Source organism: Nelumbo nucifera, chromosome 5 (genome assembly GCF_055504915.1).
Source record: "Nelumbo nucifera cultivar China Antique chromosome 5, China Antique-T2T, whole genome shotgun sequence".
Classification (NCBI taxonomy): domain Eukaryota; kingdom Viridiplantae; phylum Streptophyta; class Magnoliopsida; order Proteales; family Nelumbonaceae; genus Nelumbo; species Nelumbo nucifera.
Genome location: NC_142653.1, coordinates 85,218,998 through 85,236,238, shown reverse-complemented (window position 1 = coordinate 85,236,238; position 17,241 = coordinate 85,218,998). Strand labels below are relative to the sequence as shown.

Genomic DNA, 17,241 nt, shown 5'->3' with positions numbered 1-17,241 from the left:
CAAACCGTGAGCACTCATAGTTCCCAATTCACAGGGGTAGTGTATTATGGGCAGACGTGGGCAGAAGATCCTGAATCGTTAAAAACTCAATGTTTACAGGGGTATTTTACTGTAAAAAGGAGATAAGTTCTTAAAATAAGGAATGACAAATGCAGCCTCAATGAGTTAGGATGAAGGTAATAGAAATATATTCCATTTAGGGTATAAACAAGTGAAGGTCCAAGAAAGGAGAGGAAAATCTTATGAGTGTTATTGTATTAACATTTATTGCCTTTTATCTTCACTTTGTCCTTTAAATTTAGACTCTATGTAAGTTATTTAGCATATTTTCAAATGTTTATTAATCCTTAGCTTTTCCGTTGTGCTTCAGGGTTAGTTTAGAAAAAATATAAATACAAATATGTACAGTATAAATTCATACAAAATATAAGGCTTTGCACTCTACATAAACTCTTTCCAAACTGAGCATTATGTGCAGAATGGTAATCGACCGTCGTCTGCAAGCCATCCACCCTTGTTTATAGAACAGCACCCTAAACCATATGCAACTTCTAAAATAGGGCCAACCTTCTTTTCTAGTTGATGTGCTGCAACAAGGCTGCCCACACTATTATTGCTCGTCAAGTTCTATCCATCTCTCGTAAGCATGTGTGGTGGCATGTGGCTTGTTGATGTGTTTCACTCAGATAGATTTGTAACTGAATAGGTTAATTTGTCTTTTGGCGTCAATAAAAAAATAAAAACGAAAACGAAAAACAGCATTTTGAAATGGGTTGTTACCCCTATTTTTAGCCTAAATATCTTTTCCTTTCCCTGTTCAGCAGGTTGTAGAACCAATGATAAGGTTTCATGTCAATAATAAGTTTATAGGCCCCACTATGAAGATAGTGACCCATATATTTAAATATTAATGTGGAACATTATCATTAGTTTCACAGCCCACTAAATAACTAAAGCGTTCAACTAAACCTTAATAGCAACTCGGGCAGTTTAAACTAAGTTTAGGGTTAGGTTAACTTATACCCAACCCAAAAAACCAGAAATCCAGTTCAAGGGAGGTTAAAAATATGATATCGACCCCAGGCCCAGAAATTGTTAAACCCTAACACCTCGCGAGCTGGGCACAGGTAGGCTAGGTAAGTCTTTGACTCTTTGTCAGGATGATTGGGCCTATGCATCATTTTCTTACGAAAGCTCAGAATATTCCGGTTAAAGGTTCTGACAACCTTTTGTGTTAAACATACTGCTCTTTATAAAATTTAACCTTTTGTATATAAACATACAGTTTAAAGGATTTTAGCCTAAATTTTTATAACCTTTATTTATGTTCAAATATGTATGGGCATGCAATTTAACCTTTTAAATAAAAACATACCGCTATTTTAGCAGTCTAATCGGATACAAAAGGAAAATTAACTAAAACCTCCCGACTTCACTGATGAAATGACATCTAAAACTTCCCCAATTTTTTGATACATCAAAACAACCCATCATTAAAAGATTTTATGAATCATATGCTTCTCTTCTCTTAGGTGACCCAAGTACCCAACCAAGGTGGCCCAACCATAAGACTTACGACTAAAGCCCAATCCTGGACAGAGTTCGTGGTAAATCCTGATCTACCTGCCTTAGGCCCAGCCCAAGCAAAAATTTAGCACACTCATACTGGGCTCACTCTAGAGCAGGATTGGCGGGCTAGTTCGGCTTAGGTGGGCCTAAATTGAATCTAATGTATTAATAGCAATTAGCAAAGCACAGAAAAATGTACGCCTGAAATACTAGAGAATAGTTAGGAGTTGGTACCAAAGGTTAAACATGAATTCTTTTGGAAAGCCCAAAGGCTGTTTCACCAATGTGTTCTTCCACTGTTAAACTTTTAGTATTTAAACCGTTTCTTACCACTTCTATTAATATCCTTTTTAGTCTACCCCTAACTATTCTAGCCCCTTCAAGGTGTAACAAATCACTAATAATTGGAGCTACAGATGGTCATTTATGCACAAGACTGAATCATCTTAGTCTACTTTCTCTTATTTCATCATCTATTCGAGTTGTTGCCTAGTTAGTCTAACCCAAGAGGGGATGAATTGGGTTCTAAAAGATTCTCACCCAACTAAAACCTTCTAAAACTTAGAATGCAATTAGCACAATAAATAAACAAGTAAACAATTGCATGAAGTAAATAATACAAAGATTTATAAAGGTTCTACCAAACCCAAGCCTACCTCCTTTCCTCAAACAATCTTTTAACAATTTCCACTAATTAGTCAGACTTTTAGGTGCCAATAAAACCTTACAGCAATTGGACTTTTGCGTGTCACAAGACTGGAATGAAGCTCAATAACTTGAAAAGATATGAGAAATCTCAATGAAAAACAATTAAACCCAAAGGCTACACGAGATTTTCTCGCTTGTATGAATTAATTTAGCTTAGAAATCTCTTCCTTTCTAAATCTCTCTTGCGCAATATGCTCACATTTTCACTGATAAAGCTCGAGGTTTTCAATCCAAACACACTAATTTATAATGCTTGAGAGTATACGACCATTACAGATTCATTGAGAAATGATTAAACCAAACTTGGAAATGTTCAAGCAATATCCTAACAAGATTGAAGACTTATCAGAAGTAATCGACCATTACAAGTAGTCGACTACTATGCCCAGAGAGGAATCTCTTTTCTCTAATAGTCAACTGCTTCCTCCTAATGGTCAACTGCTACCAAGTACTTGCTCCCAACTGTGAGACATAATCAACTATGGATTTTTTATAGTTGACTACCAAGCAATGTCTAAGTATCCCTAGCCTCGCTTGTCACAAGTAATCGACTATACCTTCGTGGGTAGTCGACTATTGGGTGACACCAGTCTCTATTGTCAAGGATAGTCATGTACTACTTCAAGGGCAATCGACTACCAATAGTTCTCAACCTTAGAAAGTTTGATATTTTGATTCTAGAGGTTTGGAAATCACTTTCTTAGGATTCCAAACTTAGATTTTTCTTGCTTAAGCCCATGTGTGAGTCTAGAAACATCTAAGAAATAAACCTAATTCTAGACATTGGTCTCTAAGATTAGGTCAACTGAGTTTGGTCAATGAACCCATAGAGTGCATCCTTTTGCAAATGATTACATCAAGTCCTGAGAAAATGACACACAATATAAATAACTAGAACTTGATGCTTATTCCTTTTTATTCTTTCTTGTTGGTATCATTCATCTTCCTTCGAGAGTGATTGGTTAATAGACAACTATTCAAATGCATTTCATTCTAAGATGATTCTTCATAGTAGATTTGTCAAAAATTTTAGCATAATAGAAGTACTTGGTATAGTTAAACACTTACCAGCATTTCATTAACACTTTCAATGACTTTGTTATCATCAAAACACATAAGGTCAATAGGACCTACTCCTAGGTTGCTACAAATGACTTCATTCTTAATCCTATCATTTCTAGTTTTTCTACTCATCCATCTTAGCATCCGCACTTCCACCACACTCATCATTTTTAAGACATGGTGTTTCTTGATTGTCCAACACTTTGCTTCATACAAAATAACTAGCCTTACAACTATTTTATAGAATTTTCCTTTTAATCTGAGTGGTAATTGTCTATCACACAAAAGTCCAAATGCACCCCTCTATGTTTCCCATCATATTCTAATTTTTTGGCTAACATTCTCCTTAATCTCTCCCTTGTTATGAATTATTGAACCAAGGTACTAGAAATGGTCACATTAATTTATCTCTTTTGCTATCTAATCCTAAGTGTATCTTGAATTACACTTCTATTATTACTAAATTTCAATGTCACATACTCTATTTTAGTCTTACTTATTTTAAAATTCCTTGTTTCTAAGGCCAATGTGAGCTTGTCTACAATCAAACAAATTAATTGGATAAGTCAACTCGTCATCTTCCCAAATATCCAGGTAGGGTGGCAAATGGGTGGGTTGGGTTAGGTTGGGTGAGGGTTGAATACCAATCCACCCATCTTGACCCACCAACCCAGCATGACCCATCATCAATGCTTGTTAAAGGGTCATAACCCACCCTAACCCTGACCCACCCATATTGACCCACTTGACCCATTCATATGACCCTTGCCCACCCTCACCCATACTAACCCACCTACCATTGCATATAAATACATAAACGGGTCGGGTTGACCTGTATACCCTAAACAACACCTTTTGAGAGAATCAACTCTCCTGAGACTGTCAAGTAGTATATACGGGTCAGATAGACCCATGTACCCAAAATTAACCTTTTCTTCTCTCTCTCTCTCTCTCTCTCTCTCTCATATAATCTTAAAATATCAGGTTTAATGGTGTTCCGTGTAATATGCCGAACATCAGAATTCAGAACACTATGAACATTTTTATTTCCTTCATGCTCTACATATGAGAGAGTATAGTCATGCTTTATTATTGCCATTGCCATCACTTCCCTATATGCAACGTCATCAAATATGCGAGTCCTACTTCGAGGACTACGGGTCTCAACTATCCTTTATTTACATATTTTCATACGTCATCTCAAATTGGATGTGCCATAACCAAAATCTATAATGTATGTTTTCTCACAAAACTTGCACTTTGCTTTTGGTTTCCCATTGTCATCAATAAACTTTTCAAACCTCCCCCCCCCATACATTTGAAAAACCTCTTTTTCCACTAGTAGAACTTGAGACTTTTGACATTTTCAACAAAATCTAGAAAAAACATGCAAACATACAATTTAAGTGTATGACAGAGAAAAAAATACATATTTCATATTGTAAGTGTATGAGAAATAAGAGAAATAATACAAAAATAGCATTCATTATATGTAGCAATGAGCAAAATTAAGTATATAGCATAAAGACATTAAGTTGAAATTGACAATAAAATCAGTTTGTGGCATAAGTAAAAAAAATTATGGATAGTGCTGATAAATAGAGATAAATTCCCTATCCCAATAAGAGATAAACATGGGATGAGTTAGAAATATAAATACTTTAGAAAGATTTAAGAGAGTATTTAGATAGGGGGAGAGGTTGAAAGATTTTAGGACGATTTTTAGGTAATTGGGAAGTAAGGACTACTATGAGCAAGGAGAGACTTGTTGAGAACAAAGAAGGATGACATCGTTGTCACCTTCTTGGTGCTGTTATGAAGAACGAATCTGCCAAACTTGGTGTTGTTATAGCATTGTCTCTGCTGCTAGATGCATCATTTTCACCTTGACAACCTTTTCTCCAAGTAAAGCATAGGCTTCATTCAAAACTCTCTGCCAAATGACATGCTAAGATAGTGTTATATCATAGTGAAGCACTCACAACTCTACATCAAGAAAAAAAAAGGAGAACAAATCCCATTGAGGATGACAACTCTAGTAGGATGATAACTATCAAAAGATGAGGGTTTCCTTGAAAAGCAAATCCAAATTCCTTGGATGTCAGTCAGGGCAATTCTAATAATTTAAGAGATGTATCCCTAGAGGTTATCTCTGGACAAGAGAAGCAGTTATATTAGGGACAAGGTCGACTCCAATAAGCATAGCGTCAAGACAGTAACAGAAACAAAGTTTTGAATTCCCATTTCTTGTGACCTTTCCAAACTTCAAAATTTAAATCACTCATTGAGTAAAAGATTAAATATGAAATATTTACATTGTGTTAATTTTAACTTTCAAATTGGAAGCAAAATAAAAACTTTTCAAATTTGAAATTTTATAAAACTAGACAAAATAGCAATACAAGCTAGTGCATAGAGCTTATATGAATTAGGTGATTGAATGATTGAACTCGTGATAGGCTGAATCGATTAAAACAGGGTTTATAATGCAAGGAAGCTTCCTAATTGGCGTGTTTGTCCATACTTATGATTTTGTTTTTTCTTTTAATCAAATCCTAACCTCTCCCCGTCTTCCCTAAGTCTGCCACAATGTACATGAAACATTCCAATGACAATGGTTGCTCATGAACCAAGCACAATTTCCATTATCAAAGACAACAGGCTTGGGCAAGTCTCATCAACAACAAAGATCTTAGCATATATTAAATTAAAATGGAAAAAGGATGCCAATCTGAATATATTTTTCGAACCCCTAAAAAAATTACATGCAATTATTGAAACCATGTTCCCAACCTCTGCCTTTATATATCCTCTCTCCAAGAAAAACTCCGTCACAAGCTAGTGTATAGAGCTTATATGAATTAGGTGATTGAACTCATGGACAGGCTGAGTCGATTAAAACAAGATTTATAATGCAAGGAAGCTTCCTAATTGGCGTGTTTGTCCAGATTTTTTTTTTTATTTTAAACAAATACTAACCTCTCCCCGTCTTCCCTCACCGCTCCCCATCTTTAGTTTTTTATTTTTTTTATTGTTTTTTTTTTCATGTTTCTGAAGGCAAAACCAGTAAATGAAAACCTCAAGAACTTTTGACCCTGGTTGCTTCAGTGGAGGAACTAGCATGCTTCAATGTCAAAACCAGCAAAGGTTTAAAAAAGATGAGCAATGTCAAAAGATTTACCAATCCAAAATCTCTTGGTTGCTTCAATGGCGGAACTAACAGAGAGTTGCGCTCCCCTTAGAACTACGAAAAATTTTGATGGCGAGTGGCTTGAAACCCTAACAACTTTTGACCTTGCACTTGATCTGATGACTGGAACAAAGAAAACCTTAAATGGATCTTCGATGGTGGAAGTTTGTTCTACTAAGAACTGAGAAAAACTTGAGATGCTTGTTTGACAGCTGACTCTGCAACTTCTCTCTCGACCCTCTCCCCTTACCCTCTCTTAACCCTCTCTCGATCCTCTCCTTGACCCAAGTGACCCTAACCCTTTTGACCCAATGGGTAGCTTTGACCCAACCCACTCTAACCCTCTTTTCCTTGACCCTAATGGTCATTTGACCGATATAACCCACTATTGAGATGGATAGGTATGGGTGGGTTGGGAAGGTTAGAAGGGTCATGGTCAAGATTGCCGCCCCTGTATCCAGGTCCATTTTACTCCCAATTTGTGTGGGTGTTCATTCAAAGCATTTTGTTTAGAATTGTGGGGGTATTTATGGTCTTTCCCATTCCCTACATAAGCAACCAATCTTTGATGATTTGAATTAGAAATTAATAATGTTTCACCTCACTTGACTCTATTGAGGGGGATTTTAACTCCTTATTAAATAATTATAAGAAAAGAGTGGTAGACATTTGCATCATTCTCAAAGTAATATCTTTAAAGAGTTCAAATCAACTTATGCCTTGTTGACTTAGGATTTAAAGGTACTTGACAAAGCCCTTGTTACTCCTGCATGGATACATTTCTTTCTATTAGTTTGGCTTTAGCATCTATCCAATGTGAGGAGGAGTGACCTTGCATAAGGTAACTTTATTGAATTGTCTCTATATAGAATTATCCATCGGTACCTTTTGGGCGACAACCTTATTAAGCTTTTCAGAAATGAGTATTGTGTTCAAATTGCATCACCAATTGGTATAATTTGGTCCTTTGATTTGATTGTCATCTAAAAGTCCAACAAAGGGTCAGTGTGTCATTTGTACAAATTCCATGAAAAAAATAATTAGTCCACAACCTAGTATTATTTCATAGTATTGACTAATGTTTTAAAAAAAAACCCGGAACTAGAGCTGTTCTAGCCACTGGTTTACGGGTTGATAGTTCAACTGCCTAGCTCGAATGGATGGCCCATTCTAATAAAAAAAATTAAAATAAAAAAATGACCAAAAAACATTGAACAGGTCAACGATTTGACTACCCAAGTCAACAGGTCGTTGACTAATTCAATGGTTTTGGCCAAGGATTGGGTTTGGGGTAAAACGAAACTAGTTGCCTGGATGGTTCCCAATCTGAACGGTCCAATCGTCTGAGTTAATGGCATTTCGAAAACATTGTTGTTAACCATCGAAAGGGATTTCATCTATGTTCCATTCTCATTTGTTCATCTTTGGAAATGTGAGAATTTGTATAGATGCATTAAACCGATTGTTTTAGCTACATAACCCCATCACTTTTTGTGAATGATCATAAATCCTCTAATTTCTCATGAGTTTCCCCTTTAGCCTCCATTAATCAAGGTTCATTGCCATTTTACGATAAACCTTTATGACTATTAAGTTTTGACTCATCATATCAAGAGCCCCAAAGTACTACGATCTTTCATTTTAGGATAGACCCCTTGGACTAGTCTATGATGCCCCTATCATCATATGAGGTGATTCAATTAACATCTATAATCAAGTAGATAATCCAATTTTATGGTGCATCTCTGTTCACTGCTTAAACCTATTTTCACACTATTGACGAAAGGCTTTTAGAGATAACATCCAATGATGATTCCTATCATTATGCACTTATATTATTCGTGAGGAAACCAATTTTAACAATCCTTGACTTTGGGCCCATTGAATCTAATATTAGTTTAAACATTTAGAATTTCATAAATTAAATAACATATAATATATGAAAAACATTGCACAAGTCTAAGCTTGGTTGGACTTGGCTAGAGCTTGGGCTTATGGCCTAAAAAATAAGGTATGGACCTCATTTAATTCTTAGGCTTGGTTTATTTTGGCTTACTTATCCTTCTATAAATGAAGGTAAGGTGTTCGTTCCCACTCTTAAGCAACTCTCATAATTGAGTTGACTCGTGTTGGCACATGCGTTAACATATACAAATATTTATTAAATGTGATACATAATGTACTCTATGATGATATAAAAATATTATATTATATTATATTATATTACATTTCATGTTGGGTCAAGCTTGGAATGTTGAGTCCAAGCTTGGCCTAAAAATTTATGGGCTTGATGCAAGCCCATACTAGGTCAAGTTGGCACACAAGAAACCTATGCCCAAACCAAGTTTTCGAGGCTAGGCCAAGAATGATCACCCCTACCATATGTCTCTAAGATCTAGGGCATAACTGAAAATTGCTTCATATTCAGTGTTTCTATAAAAACCCACTAAAACAAATTGCTCCACCATTTTGGCAATATATTAGTATCAACCTTGTTAGGATAAATTCCCCAAATTTATCCAATGGCCGAAAACATTGTAAATTAGCACAACTCTCATAAATGTCCAATGTACAAGGTAATAAATACATAGAGAAGATACCAATCGCAAACATAGAATAATAATAATTAGATTTTATTAATTCATAAATCTCAAAGTACACCAGTATGATTGGAGCTAAGGGCATGCATTGTGTAATAAGACTCATATGCCTTTTTATTTCATTGCCTAATTATTCACCATATATGGTTTGGATCGCCAATAAGCATGGGAATTGATGCTCACTTAGTAATAGGCCCTACAATAAAATCAACTTCACTTCCTCAGGTAAAACTTACTCATCTCCCAGGTAAGTAACTTACTTTCCCACCTGTGGGAAAATTTTATAAAACATAATAGAACAACTTTGTCCATTTTAATATGAACTTTTATGGGTAAAAATGTCATTATGTCACTTACCTAGCAATCCTAGGAATCAAAGGAGTGTAGACTAATAAATTTAACTAGGTAAATGTTACCCATGAAACACTTACCACGGGTAAGTTACAAAATTGCAAATAAACGAGGCAAAGTGGGGCCTCAATGATTGGTTGTCTTATTGGGCAAATATGGATGATCCATCTTCAAAAGATTCTATTTCAACGTTTGCCTGTTGTGCAATAATTATTTGAATTATCTGGAATTAAAGAAAGGTGCAAATTGGTTATGGAGAATGTTCCTTTGGCTCAATTTGGAAGGAGTACAAATAACTGAGCCTCTTGATCCGCAATATATTATTAACTAGATTTGTACTTCTTTTAGGGACCTCAACTTTATTCTTGATGTTGTTCTAGTCCCTACCTGGGTCCACATCACTAGGTTTGTCCTTCTATTGACTAGTTGATTGTCAATTTTGATGGGGCAGTGTCTTCTTCTCAAGCTAGAGTAGGTGTAAGGATGGCAATTTTCCCCATTTCCCCAATCTCTATGGGGATCTTGTTAGACAGTTTTGTATGCCCTTAGCTTCAATCAGAATGATGTACTTTATGAGTTTATTGTAAATGAATAAAAGTGCATATTTGATTCATGTTCCCTTGGCATGTTTCTGTGTAATACCCTTAAACCGGACACTTAATGAGACTCGTGTTAGTTTAGAATGTTCACAGCCAGTGGGTCGGTCTAGGGAAACCTATCCTGATAAGGTTGACACTGTGGTGCCACCAAGTCAGTTGGGGTGGCCTGTCTCAGCTGCTAGGGTGAGACCCTAGGCACATACAGTGTAGGATTAATTGAATCTATGAACTGGACCAGATTTCTAGTATTGCCCTGAACCATAGAGATTGGTGGGCAAAACTGGAAAGTTACACCCGACCCCTAGACTCAATTATGATACTGCACTAGGTGTCGGATTGGGCTGTCTTTGATGTACCAATCAGTGAGATCCTTAGCGGGGGTCAAAACTTGGGTATGTTGGGACAGTCTGAGAATTCATCTGAGTGGGTGATCATAGTGACTTAGCCCCTTTGTCGGACAAAGGTAATGATGGGGATGCACTCTCCTTGATGGAAACCAAGACTGCCGGTAGCCGATTTCAACCGTTGAGATTTGTTTTGCAAAGTATATTTTATATGAGATATAAAAGTATATATATTATGGTTTCCAAAATGTTTGCAAGAAGGTTTTAATTCCCGGGATCCATGTAAGTAGAGAGTGCAACACTGTTCCTTGCAGCCGAGGGAGATGTCCTCTCTTGTCGGGCAGTGTATGATCATTATGGGCTGAGAGATTAAGTGTAAGACCATTGAGGATAATACCTGATGGGCTAATCTTGCATCTGCCCACAGTCCTTGGGTGTTACAAGGTGGCTTGGCCCAGGGACCACTTAGGGTAAGTGTTGGGCCCATAGAGCCCATTTGATGGGTTTCAGGGGGTGCACTATCCATAACAGTGTATTTGGTCAGGCCTTGTAACAAAGGCTGGGCCGAACCCATGTGGCTGATGTGTAGATCAATGCTTGGGTCCCACGCCATACAAGGAAGCCCAACTGGGCAGTAGTTAGGAAGGTTAAGTGAGCACATAAGTTTAATGGGCCTAAAACCCATTTCGAAATGGGCTATTTAATTACTCAATTATGGAGCGAATTCTGAGATGGATTAGCAGATAGGATAGGGTCTTGACCCTATCCACTCAGAGAGTCCAGATCTGAATGTGATTCAGATCTAGAAACCTCCTAATGGGATTAGGAGAAAGCTAATCTAATCTGCAGATAAGATAAGGGTTTATCCTTATCACCTAAAGAGAGGGCTGATGCAAATATGATTTGGATAAGCAGCTCCTAATTGGATTAGGAGCTGATCCTTTTAGGTTAACAAAAGAAGGAGGGGGCGGTAGCCACATAATCATCTTCTTGAGATCTGAAATCACAGAAAAAGAATTAAGCAACCCTGCTGAATTCCTTCTTGCCGCCTCCCTGTTCTTGCTGCCTTGTTTGCTAGTTCGATCTCCAGTTGTGAGAGAAGTCAAGATTCGATCTTGACATCAGTTCTTGGAGGAAGAATTGATAGGAAGCTGTGCTCATGTGTCATCCTGCTGTTTCTTGCGAATGACAAAGTTCTTAGAGAAGAACACTGTTGATTCTGCTCCATCCTACACTGCGCCATCTTCAGTGGGAGCAGTCTTTGGATCCTTCCTTGGGCGTGAACACCTTCGTTGGGGGATATTGTTTCTCCGTATTAGGTATAATCCCCCCTACTCCTTTTGGTTCAGATCTGCTTCAGTTTGTGGTTCAAGAATGATCATTGAAAATATGATTTTTCTAAATAGGGAATGTGATTCCTAGTTGAAGGGAGAGAAAATTTTTTGAAATTCGCCCCTTTATTCCGCAATCTTTGGGTGTCCATGCGATGGATCTCTCATCCCTTCAGATCCGCCCCATTCGGGGGGGGGGGATGGGGATGGGGAAATTTTCATCCTGGCCCGTTATATATGTATATATGTACACATACATTATATATGTATATGTACACATGCATCTATATATTAATATTGTTAAAAATATGATTGAATATTTTCTAATAGGGTTATAAATTTTAATTATTTTATTTTTATTTTCTTAATTAAAATAAAAAAAAATAAAAACGAAATGATTAATATTATAAAACATCACGGGGAATGAAGATCCCATGGAGACAAGGATGGGGATAACCTTGTCCCCGTTAGCAGGGATGGGTCTGTTGCCATTCCTAAGTAGGTGTGATGATAAAGAGATCATTAAGGGTGTTTTGTTTCCCTATCTATAAATTTATCTTTACGCTCCTTTGTTAAACGTCACGCGTTAGCTCTCCATGAAGCATTATTGTTGGTGTTGTAGTTGAATCTGAATTTCATTGTGTTTGAGGAAGATGCACTACTTTATCTTGTCATAGACTCTTTGTTCAAGGTGTCTACTTCACCTCCTGGGCGAATTAGCACCACTCTTGTTGACTACAAAGCAATTTTATCTCATTTCTCCCACTATTTGGTGGTGCTTGTGCATATGACTTGTTGTTATAGACTGGGTTTGGTTGTTAGTATTTGGGTTGCGAATATGCCTCTTAATTTGGATTACTTGGACCACCTTTACTCTGACCATGCCCCCATGCTTTTTGACATGTAAGTTCAACAAACTCACATGGCTATTGCCCATTCAAGGTTCAGCAAATGTGATTGCGTCATGAGACTTTTATACAAGTTGTTTGTGAGAATTGGAACTTGGTCGCTCTGAAGAACCCCTTCCAATATATTGCGTTTAAGTTTAAGGGTCAGTTTGGAAAAAATGCAAATATAAATATGTTCCGTATAAATACATACAAAATACAAAGTTCTGCACTCTATAAATTTGTATTTGTATTCCTTCCAAACTGAGTCTAAAGGACTATGAACTACCTTCGTAGTTGGAGCACTGATGTATTTGATAATTTGGATTAAAAAAGGTTGAACTTGTAAATGATGTCTTAAGGGGCTGAATACACTTATTCCTTGTTAAATAATTAGGAGAATCTAGAAACTCTACAAACCGCTAAAGCAAAGTTATGTGAGGTGCTCTTTGATAATAAATATTTTGAAAGCAAAAGTCAAGAATAAAATGGCTTCAAGAAATTGATAATTCGTAATACTTCCTTTTTCCATGGTATTTGGCTAAAGTCCAAATGTATGAAGAATTAAATTAGAGGATCGCAGTGTGGTGACAAATAATAATTTTATTTCAAAGGTTACAATTGAGTACCATCCTATCTTCTGAGTAGGGGTGTTCATGAAAAACCGAAAAACAGAAAAATCAAACCGAACCGCAAAATGCAATTAATCAAATCGATTAGTTCAGTTTCAGTTTGGATTTTTTGAAAAACCAAAGAACCGGTTTGTTTTTCAGTTAACCTACAAAAAAATTGGCTGTTAATCAAACCGACCGGTATATATATTTATATGTATATTTTATATATTTTTTTTAATATATGCCACATATTTTTTATATATTATATATAAATATATACTTATATTATATTTATAATAATCTATTTATAAATATATTATATATCATTTATTATTTATAACATAATATTATATATATTTATATAATATATATTATAAATATAAAAAACTGAAAAACCGAAGAACCAAACCGGTCAAAAACTGAAACTGGTGGACTGGTTAACCGATGGTACCAATTCGATTTCGGTTTAGAGAAATGAAAAAACTGATATCACTAATTCGGTTTGCAAAATATGCCCATGATTCGGTTAATCGAACCGTAAACACCCTACTTCTGAGGGTTGTCATCATAACAAATAATTATTATAAGTCAATCCTAGGGTGATGTTGAATGAGGATAGTGAATATGTTATAGCAAAACCCTCGTTCGAGAGATTAATGAGGTATAGTGTTTGTTTTTGCCAATGGCATTGCTTTGGCAATTAATTAATTAAGGCCGATTTTAATAAGTTTGTTTGCTACTTCTTCAAAGGAGGTGGGCTCCCAAAGAACTACACTTCATCGTACATATCCTTAATTCCTTAGTGTCCAATACCCAAGTCCTTTGCTAGCTACAAACCCGTTAGTGTGTGCAATTTTACATATGATGATTGTTAGAATTATGGCTGATAGACTATTGGTGCTGCCTAAGATGATTTCTCTTAAATAAGGGGCATTTCTCAAATGTGGCAACAATGTGGTCCTTAAGGCTCAGTTTGGAAAGGAGTACAAATACAAATATGTACAGCACAAATATATACAAAATAATACATGTAAGGTTTTGCACTCTACATATTTGTATTTTTACTCCTTCCAAGACTCAGTTTAGAAAGAGTACAAATACAAATTTGTAAAGTGCAAAACCATGTATTTTGAATGTATTAGTACTGTATATATTTGTATTTATACATTCCAAACTGAGCCTAAGTTATACATAATGAAGGCATACCGTTAGTTGGAATTGTCCTTCATATTTGATGTTCTCACTCAGTTTGGCTTTAATGATACTTGGATTGGCCTGATCATGAAAATGTTGATGAACTATTAGATTTCAATTTGCAATAATGGTGCCTTGAAGGGATACTTTTAATCTACTCGGGGTTTTAGGCATGGTGATCCTCCATCCCCATATATATTGATTATTGCTAAAGAGACCTTAACTCTTAAGTTGAGGGTTGAGTAAACTTTTCTATATGCATTCCAACTTGGTCAATCATAGACGAGAGATTGCCCAATTAGTCACACACAGTTTATATTTACTAATGGCTTTAAACATAACCTTGCTTTACTGATGGATTTTCTCTTCGCTCTTATGAATTAGTATCTGATCAAAAGATAAGTCTTTGAAAGAATGTGTTCTATACTTCTATTAAAGTCAGGCACTCTCAAGCGCAATGGTTTATTTTCAAAAATCATCATCATTGTTTTCAATTCAATTTTTTTCGTCATCATTTGGATTTTACCTTCTGGCAGGCCAATATGTAGCTACCCCATTTTTGCACACTCTTCTCCTTTTTTTTTTCTCAAATTATTCTTCATCTAATTGTAAGCTTCCAATTGCTTCTACAAGAAAGGGTATTTTGGTCAATTTGAACTAACATGTAAAAATTATTTAGATCATACCATTAGGCAGGGTTGGACTTAAAATACTTAATCTTTTGGTAGCTAATTATGGGTAGCTAATTATGACTTAATTAATTGGCCATTTTATTAAGGTTGGTTGGTTGAGTCAATCCTCAGACCACCATTGAAGTTTATATGATATATTATACGTCTATAAAAAGCTCTTTGGTCATGCTTAATAAATGGAGATCAATTTGTAGTTTTCTTTTCAAAGTTAAGGGTATGGATGGAAATTTCTACCGTACCCGGGGGTACTCGCCCCTACCGACCGGATAGGGTGGGGTTTTTATTTTATCTTTCTTACTTGAAAAATGGATTTTGGGACAGATAAGGGTTTTGTGATTTTACAACCTTTTATCAGTACGAGTAGGGTGCGGTATTAAGCTAAACTCAATCCTCTCCAACCCGCATATTGTTGGAAAGCATATTAACTTATGTATTAGATGTTAAATTTAATAGTATTTTGAATTTTATGTAAAGAATAATCGGTAGTTTATGTGTTTTCTGAATGTTCTAATCAAATATTTAGAACTTTGATGTTTGTGTATGTTATTTTACTTATTCATTACTTATATATAAAATAAAATAATAAGAAATTATTTCCAGGTTTTGGACCCAACCCACTCCACCCTCAAATGCATGAAAGGTAAGGTTAGGAAGGGTTTTGCATTTTTCATGTCAAGGAAAGGTTTATATTCTGAAAATCCAATAATCTATGGGTTTTGGAGAAGATACATATTTGGAAGTTGATAGAATGTTTAATCTTTCTGGAGGTGACTCAATGGTGGATGCCCTTGCCAAGCAATCTTGTGATGATTATTGTACAAGAACCTTTCATGATTACCACGATGTTTAGAATTTTGTCACCTTTGATAAGCGACTGCCCGCCTAGGCATTCTTTTGAATTTCATGATGGGCACCCCCTCCAATGGGAGTACAAAAACCAGTTGGTGCCTCCTCATTTCTAAGAACCCGTTTTGGAGGGCTTTAGCTTCCATTGAGTTGCATTTATTTAGCTGCTTTGAAGAAGATACTAATATTATAGCTTCACCTCAAGTTGGTTTCATAACTTAATAAAAGTACATTGGGGCTTTTGGGGTCTTCACCAAACACAACTTTTAAGTCTTTTTTTCTTGAGCCGATTCGATTCCCTTTCCATGAGCGACTTGTTCCAATTGGCAGTGTCAATAGACTGAAGAAAATGTCTACAAAATCCTTATCAGACTCTACGAACAAGACTCTACAAAATCCTTACCAGACTCTATGAACAAGACCCAGTTCTCCTATGTGAACCGTTGTCGGCAAACTGATCACATTTCGTTACTCGACTTCCGTAGCCATGAGATATTATTACTTAATGCAGCTTTGAACGGATGGGGCCGACGACGGCTATGTTTGAAGTTCAACATTTATGGTGCGAAGAGACGTATGGACGCGCGATGAATGGACTGTCTTACCATACTTATTTACTCATATCCTAAGTTAATTACTGCATAGACTCACCAATCCACTTTGATTTCTCTAGCGGTAGAAATTATACTACATGTGTGAAATTGCGAATGAAGTTTGATTTTTTTTTATCTAAATTATCTTTTATTTTTTTAAGAAAAGATATAAAAGTTATTTTGTGATAATTTTAATGTCAGTTTTGATGGCTACTAAAATGTCTATATTTGTATATATTTGTATGTATTTGATTCATCTGTAATTATAAGGATTCAAAATATATCTTTAATTATTATTTTCCACCTTAGTATTAAATCCCATTTTCTCTTATTAAATCCTATATTTTTAATTTATTTTTCACTAATAAATGCTACTAATTAGATCTATGTCAATATTTTTAATAATATAAACCCATATATTTTAAACTAACTCAAAAACAAAATCATTCTTTATCCAAGTGGTGGCTAAGAAATTCAACCATTTGAATCAAATTGATCAACCTATGAAGTCATAGTTAAGTAACAAATATTTAAAAATAGAAAATTACAAAAAAATGTAGAAAAAAATAGACACACTTATGATATTTTTATTAATCAAATTTAAAAATAAGTATAATAAACAATAATTATTTTTAGTGATAATGAAAATGAAATACATAAT

At 35.5% G+C, this 17,241-nt stretch overlaps 1 long non-coding RNA gene across 1 annotated transcript; it reads right to left on the bottom strand.

The window, feature by feature from the left end:
- Positions 1 to 4,291: 4,291 nt before the first annotated feature.
- LOC104612933 (uncharacterized) lies at positions 4,292 to 6,915 on the bottom strand. The gene is made up of 2 exons (XR_737858.3): positions 6,521 to 6,915; positions 4,292 to 5,272 (listed from the first exon to the last, which is right to left on the bottom strand). It is a non-coding gene; the product is annotated as an uncharacterized LOC104612933 (long non-coding RNA).
- Positions 6,916 to 17,241: the final 10,326 nt, after the last annotated feature.